The 7,163-nt window shown below is 42.7% G+C and overlaps 1 long non-coding RNA gene across 1 annotated transcript in view; it reads left to right on the top strand.

Annotated features, from left to right (window-relative positions):
• Nucleotides 1-344: 344 nt before the first annotated feature.
• The window catches only part of LOC133538591 (uncharacterized), a 113,164-nt gene continuing 106,345 nt past the window's right edge, over nucleotides 345-7,163 (top strand). The window contains exon 1 of the long non-coding RNA XR_009803047.1: nucleotides 345-559. This is a non-coding gene — a long non-coding RNA (uncharacterized LOC133538591). The remainder of the gene's footprint in view (nucleotides 560-7,163) is intronic.

The raw sequence follows: 7,163 nt of genomic DNA, 5'->3' as shown, positions 1-7,163 counted from the left end.
GGAATTAGTAAACTATCTAAAATCGGTTAGCCAAGGTCTTCAAAAATCAGTCTTTGAACTTTTTCTTTGGAAGTCTGTCACCTTGCTGAATAGTTTTAAGCGGATTTTGGCATCCTGCGGAGCAAGACGCTGAGCTATTAAACCTTGATGGGACAGCTGCTCGTAGACTCGGATGGTAGTCCATACATCCCTACGGTAGCCAACTGAAAAGATTAGCGTAGCCTGCTCGGGGGTGGAAGTCGTGTGATGCAAAACGATGCGGTGTTCTGTCGTAAGCAAGACTGCGATCGTTGCTCGCTGGTCCAGCCTTCCACAAACACACCCCTGTTGGGTTATTGGCAAGTTGTCATGACGACAAGAGCCAGGCTGACAAATTCTCGCTTAGAACCGTCCAATCAGACCGAGGAACGACCATTGCAGGGCGGGACGCACCTATTCCGAGAAAGGAAAAGTAAAACCCGAGACCGACGGCGAAAAAAAAACTGGCAATCTATGGGATGTTGTCAACGGGATGCCATGGTTCACAATCAGCGAGGGTCTGTGATCCGGGGGATTCCAGGTAGGGGGTCTCAATTATTATGCTGATAAATCGTCTTTCTTACCTTACTGTTCAATAGTTCAATACTTATTTCCTTTATTGTGAGACCGTACATGCTTTCAATGGTGTTAACGTACCAAGTAACACTTCTCTAAAATGGTAAAAAAAAACTGTGAAAAGCGAAAACTATGTCTTAAGAAAGGTTTTGGAGGTGTCATGAAGCTCTCAGGGTCGTGTCATTTGGTATTCATTCCAATGCGGGACAGGAAGTCGGAGTAAGAAAGGCTTATATTTACGAAACCGCAGGTAGTCAATTGAGCATAAAACTATCTGGGTGTTAGTTTGAGTCATGCCTTTAATCCCACACGGCAGGGAGTATTTTTCCTTTCAGTCCCCACTAGCTGACCAATGGAGAAGCCCTTGCTCGCTGTGAGAAAACTGGAGGACTCGGTCGGTGCCGCATTCATTTTCTAAGTCAATGCACCGCAGGTATCCGTTACGGTTGTCGTCTTCTTAAGCTCGTTACCACGATCCCTTCAATGTGACGTATTTATAGTTAACGTTGTATCGTAAAATACGAGAATCCTGCAATTTATTGTTGTTTTCAAGTAGTTTTTACCTTTTCCAGAGCAAAACATGCTTCCTCTTTTAAACCCTCCCGACCCGTATCTTGGCTTCTGCTCTGCGGGGAAACCACTTGAGAGGCTCAACAGTGATTGTGTTCAAGTCTTCAAAGTTCACTATTAAATGTATGTTGTCAGTATGGAAGGACAATTGTAATTAGTAAACCACTGGCTAACAACATTTACTTTGATATCTAAATAGACACTGTGGTTTGTTCTGTTTGGTATCAACAAACTGGGACCATTTATATTTAGACAGGATATCGGTCATGTTCTGTGGTCTGGATTATGTTTTGTTATTTATTGGACTCCATTTGTTCCTGTTAGCGTTCCCTTGTTTGTTTGAGTTCCCGTGACGACTGATTAGTTTCACCCGTCTTATGTGTTAGGATCACGCACCTGCTCTTATCAGAGACTATTATTTAAGTCTGTTTTGCCAGTTGGTCGGCTGGCGACATTGCCCTGTTTTGACTTTTCTTTCCATGGATCATGCTGTTCGATTCATGCCGTGTCCAGGAAGTTTTTTTGTTTCATGTCCATAGTTCTTGCTATTTGTTTCAAAGCACAAATTAGTGATTTTTTTGTTTCCATGTTTTATGTTTCATGTCCAGAGTCTTAGCTTTTGTTTCCTGCAGCTGTGCCTTCGCCTTGAGCGCTTTTTGTAGTACATTGAGTTGGAATAATTAAATAATTTCCTTACCTTCACAAGTGTAGTCCGTATGCATCCCGGGAGAAAAAAACCCCTGTCATGACTTTATCCACAATTGTACTGGAAATTTACAACCCCGGACCCCCGTTCACATACACGTATACTGCTATGCTATTCAGTATCTTAATGTTTCTATGAAATATTTTTATTCACTGATTTAAAAAATTTTCTTTTTATTGATGCTCAATTCTCACATTTTCCATAATACAAGGTTTTTGGATTTCCGAATATTTTGCAACAACATGACTATAAGAAATGAATGGATCATTTTTTTTCGGACTGTCGATATTATCGTCCAATAAATGCTTTAAAATGTAATATTGGAAATTATCGGTATCGGTTTTAAAAAAGTAAAATTTATGACTTTTTAAAACGCCGTTGTACGGAGTGGTACACGGACGTAGGGAGAAGTACAGAGCGCCAAAAAACCTTAAAGGCACTGTCTTTATGTGCCGCCCCAATCACATAATATCTACGGCTTTTCACTCACACACAAGTGAATGCAAAGCATACTTGGTCAACAGTCATACATGTCACACTGAGGGTGGCCGTATAAAAAACTTTAACACTGTTACAAATATGCGCCACACCGTGAACCCACACCAAACATGAATGCCAAACACATTTCGGCAGAACATCCACACCGTAACACAGGATAAACACAACAGAACAAATACCCAGATCCCATGCAGCACTAACTCTTCTAAGATGCTACAATATAAACCCCCACCTAAACCTCCTCATACTCTCTCAGGGATGGGCATGTCCCAAATTCCAAATTGCTGTTTTGAGGTGTGTTAAAAAAAAAAAAAAGCACTTTGCGACTTCAATAATAAATACGGCAGTGCCATGTTGGCATTTTTTTCCATAACTTGAGTTGATTTATTTTGGAAAATCTTATTCCAATGTTTAATGCATCCAGCGGGGCATCACAACAAAATTAGGCATAAAAATGTTTAATTCCATTCGGTATCGGTTGATATCGGAATCGTTAATTAAGAGTTGGACAATATCGGAATATCGGATATAGGCAAAAAAGCCATTATCGGACACCTGTAATTTTTAGATTTCCGAATATTTTGCAAGATTTTTTTCCCCAAATGTGTCACATTTTCCAAACTGTTCAAACCAATGCAGCAGAAAATTTGCTTATTCAGGTTATTTGGACTAACTATTTCACATACATCGTATTTTTCGGACCATAGGACGCATTGGATTATAAGGCGCACTGCCGATGAGTGGGTCTGTTCAGGTCTATTCTCATACAAAAGGCGCATTAAAGGGGTCATATTATAACATTTTTTCTAGATGTAAAACACTTCCTTGTGGTCTACATAACATGTGATGGTAGTTCTTTGGTCAAAATGTTGTATGGATGATGTTATACAGATCATCTGCAAGCCGCTTTCTGACAGTCGCTTCAGGATGCGCCGTTTTGTGGGCGGGTCTTATTTATTTGTGTAATGTTCTAAATTTTCAATGGAAGATATAAAATGTTGGTGTTGTTTACTTGAGTCATATTGCCAGCATAGTGCAGTCTACACGTATCTCTTATAAGTGACCGCCATCTACTTGTCATGCTTATCATTACATCATGTACCTAATAAAATAGCTTTGAGGTCTTTTATACGTGGCTTACTTTCGACAGCATCTTCTCCCAGTCATCTTTGTTGTAGCGGTGTAGCGTGCAACGATGGTAGTGGAAGAAGTGTCAAAAGATGGCGCTAACTAATTTAATGACCCTCAGACTTTACTGGCACACTAGTGCAACAACAACAAGAACAATTACTGCCATCATGGCCGAAGTTCCGAAACAAACCAAAGAAATGAAAAGTTTTGTCTGATCATCTCCAAGCCGCTTTCTGACAGTCGCTTCAGGACGCACTGTTTTGTGGGCGGTCTTATTTACATGGCTCACCTTCGACAGCGTCTTCTCCCCGTCATCTTTGTTGTAGTGGTGTAGCGTGCAAGGACGGGAGTGGAAGAAGTGTCAAAAGATGGCGCTAACTGTTTTAATGACATTCAGACTTTACTTCATTCAAGAACGGAGCAGCATCTCCTCATCCGTTGCTCACTAGTGCAACAATAACGCCGGAAATGTGTCCCGTGAAAAAACGTCCGACCGGATCCCTCTAATAACCGATCTCAGGTCGGACACTGATGAAATGTAAACAATGACCAAATGACCAAAATATGTAAATATTACATATTATTATTAATGTGGTTGTTACTACACTACATATACTGTATACTTACAGTGTGTACATAAACCTTTTGAGGTTTTTTGATTTTTAAAGCTCTTTTTGGCAGAATAGAGCAGATCCCATTGCATCCATTGTTAGCTGACTTTTGCTAATGTTTATTTATGAGTTAGAATGCATAAAAAAGGAAAAATATACAGTATATTGCAAAAGTATTTGGCCACCCGTCGAAATAATCAGAAGCTGGTGTGCTAATCACTTGGGCTGTTCACAGGTGTATAAAATCAAGCATTTAGTCATAGAGACTGTTTCTACAAGCGTAGGACAATTTCATGCTCCTTGTGGGAACAGTTTGGAGCGAGCCCCTTCCGCTTCCAATATGACCAGTTCACAAAGCAAGGTCCATAAATATATGGATGACAGAGCCTGGTGCTGATAAACTTGACTGGCCTGCACAGAGTCCTGACCTGAACCCGATAAAACACCTTTGGGATTAATTAGAACGGCTTCAGTGGAGACGCATTCTCTGAAATGATGAATCAGGCTTTTCCATCTGGCAATCTGATGGACCAGTCTGGGTTTAGGGGTTGCCAGGAGAACGCTACATTTCGGACTGCATTGTGCCAAGTGTGAAATTTGATGGAGGAGGAATTATGGTGTGGGAATGTTTTTCAGCAGATGGTCTTGGCCCCTTAGTCCCAGTGAAAGGAACTTTGAATGCTCCAGTATACCAAAACATTTTGAACAATTCCATGGTCCTAACCTTGTGGGAACCGTTTGGAGTGGGCCCCTTCCTCTCCCAACATGGGGCGGTATAGCTCGGTTGGTAGAGTGGCTGTGCCAGCAACTTGAGGGTTGCAGGTTCGATCCCCGCTTCCGCCATCCTAGTCTCTGCCGTTGTTTCCTTGGGCAAGACACTTTACCCCCCTGCTCCCAGTGCCACCCACACTGGTTTAAATGTAACTTAAATATTGGGTATTACCATGTAAAGCGCTTTGAGTCACTAGAGAAAAAGCGCTATATAAAATATTATTCACTTCAATTCACCGTGCACCAGTGCACAAAGCTAGGTCCATAAACATATGGATGATAAAGTCTGGTGTGGATGAACTTGACTGGCCTGCACAGAGTCCTGACCTGGACCCGATAGAACACCTTTGGGATTAATTAGAACGGCTTCAGTGGAGACGCGTTCTCTGAAATGATGAATCACGCTTTTCCATCTTGTAATCTGATGGACCAGTCTGGGTTTAAGGGTTGCCAGGCGAACGCTAAATTTTGGACTGCATTGTGCCGAGTGTGAAATTTGATGGAGGAGGAATTATGGTGTGGGAATGTTTTTCAGGAGATGGTCTTGGCCCCTTAGTCCCAGTGAAAGGAACTTTGAATGATCCAGGATACCAAACATGTTGGACAATTCCATGCTCCCAACCTTGTGGGAACAGTTCGGAGCGGGCGCCTTCCTCTCCCAACATGGGGCGGCATAGTTCGGTTGGTAGAGTGGCTGTGCCAGCAACTTGAGGGTTGCAGGTTCGATCCCCGCTTACGCCATCCGCCATCCTAGTCTCTGTCGTTGTGTCCTTGGGCAAGACACTTTACCCCCCTGCTCCCAGTGCCACCCACACTGGTTTAAATGTAACTTAGATATTGGGTATTACTATGTAAAAGGCTTTGAGTCACTAGAGAAAAAGCGCTATATAAAATATTATTCACTTCACTTCGCTTCACCGTGCACCAGTGCACAAAGCTAGGTCCATAAACATATGGATGATAAAGTCTAGTGTGGATGAACTTGACTGGCCTGCACAGAGTCCTGACCTGGACCCAAAAAAACATCTCTGGGATGAATTAGAACGGCTTCAGTGGAGACGCATTCTCTGAAATGATGAGTCACGCGTTTCCATCTGGCAATCTGATGGACCAGCCTGGGTTTAGGGGTTGCCAGGAGAACGCTACATTTCGGACTGCATTGTGCCAAGTGTGAAATTTGGTGGAGCCCCCAAATTGTTGCGTTCTGACCCGTTCTTCCTTCGGTCAACGCCCCCAGGTTCTTTTATGACACATAAGCTGGTTTTAAATCAATCAAAGACAGAGGTTGCTCATTTTGATATTTCATAACCAAAGCGCCTTGGGAGATCAATCTAGATACAACATTTCAAAGGCACGGTCCAAATTGATCTAATCCTAAAATGGCAGTTTCTCCCTCCTCACTCACTCTCACCCGCCCCTCTTCTTCTCCTCCCTACCTCGGACAGTTGAGATAACAGATTGTTATGTCTTCATTCCAACATTCCAAATTCAAGGTCTATGTAAAAGGCTCACACTTTAGCTGGTCTATAATCTGACGAGGAAATAAAAAGACAACAAAATCCAACAGTTGTTTTTCAGGAGATGGTCTTGGCCCCCTTAGTCCCAGTGAAAGGAACTTTGAATGATCCAGGATACCAAAACATTTTGGAAAATTCCATGCTCCCAACATGACTGTGCACCAGTGCACAAAGCAAGGTCCATAAAGACTATGGACCTTGCTTATGCACAGAGTTATGCACAGAGTCCTGACCTGAACCCGATAAAACACCTTTAGGATTAATTAGAACGGCTTCAGTGGAGACGCGTTCTCTGAAATGACGAATCACGCTTTTCCATCTGGAAATCTGATGGAACAGTTTGGGTTTAGGGTTTGCCAGGAGAACGCTACATTTCGGACTGCATTGTGCCGACTGAAATTTGGTGGAGGAGGAATTATGATGTGGGGTTGTTTTTCAGGAGATGGTCTTGGCCCCTTAGTCCCAGTGAAAGGAACTTTGAATGCTCCAGGATACAAAAACATTTTAGACAATTCCATGCTCCCACCAGTGCACAAAGCAAGGTCCATAAAGACATGGATGACAGAGTCTGGTGTGGATGAACTTGACTGGCCTGTACAGAGTCCTGATCTGAGCCCGATAGAACACCTTTGGGATGAATTAGAACGGCGACTGAGAGCCAGGCCTTCTCGACCGTGACCTCACCAATGCGCTTTTGGAAGAATGGTGGAAAATTCCTATAAACACACTCCGCAACCTTGTGGACAGCCTTCCCAGAAGAGTTGA

The sequence above is a fragment of the Nerophis ophidion genome, linkage group LG20, assembly GCF_033978795.1.
Source record: "Nerophis ophidion isolate RoL-2023_Sa linkage group LG20, RoL_Noph_v1.0, whole genome shotgun sequence".
NCBI lineage: Eukaryota > Metazoa > Chordata > Actinopteri > Syngnathiformes > Syngnathidae > Nerophis > Nerophis ophidion.
Note: the sequence above shows the minus strand (reverse complement) of the source record. Positions and strands in the feature narration are given on the sequence as shown.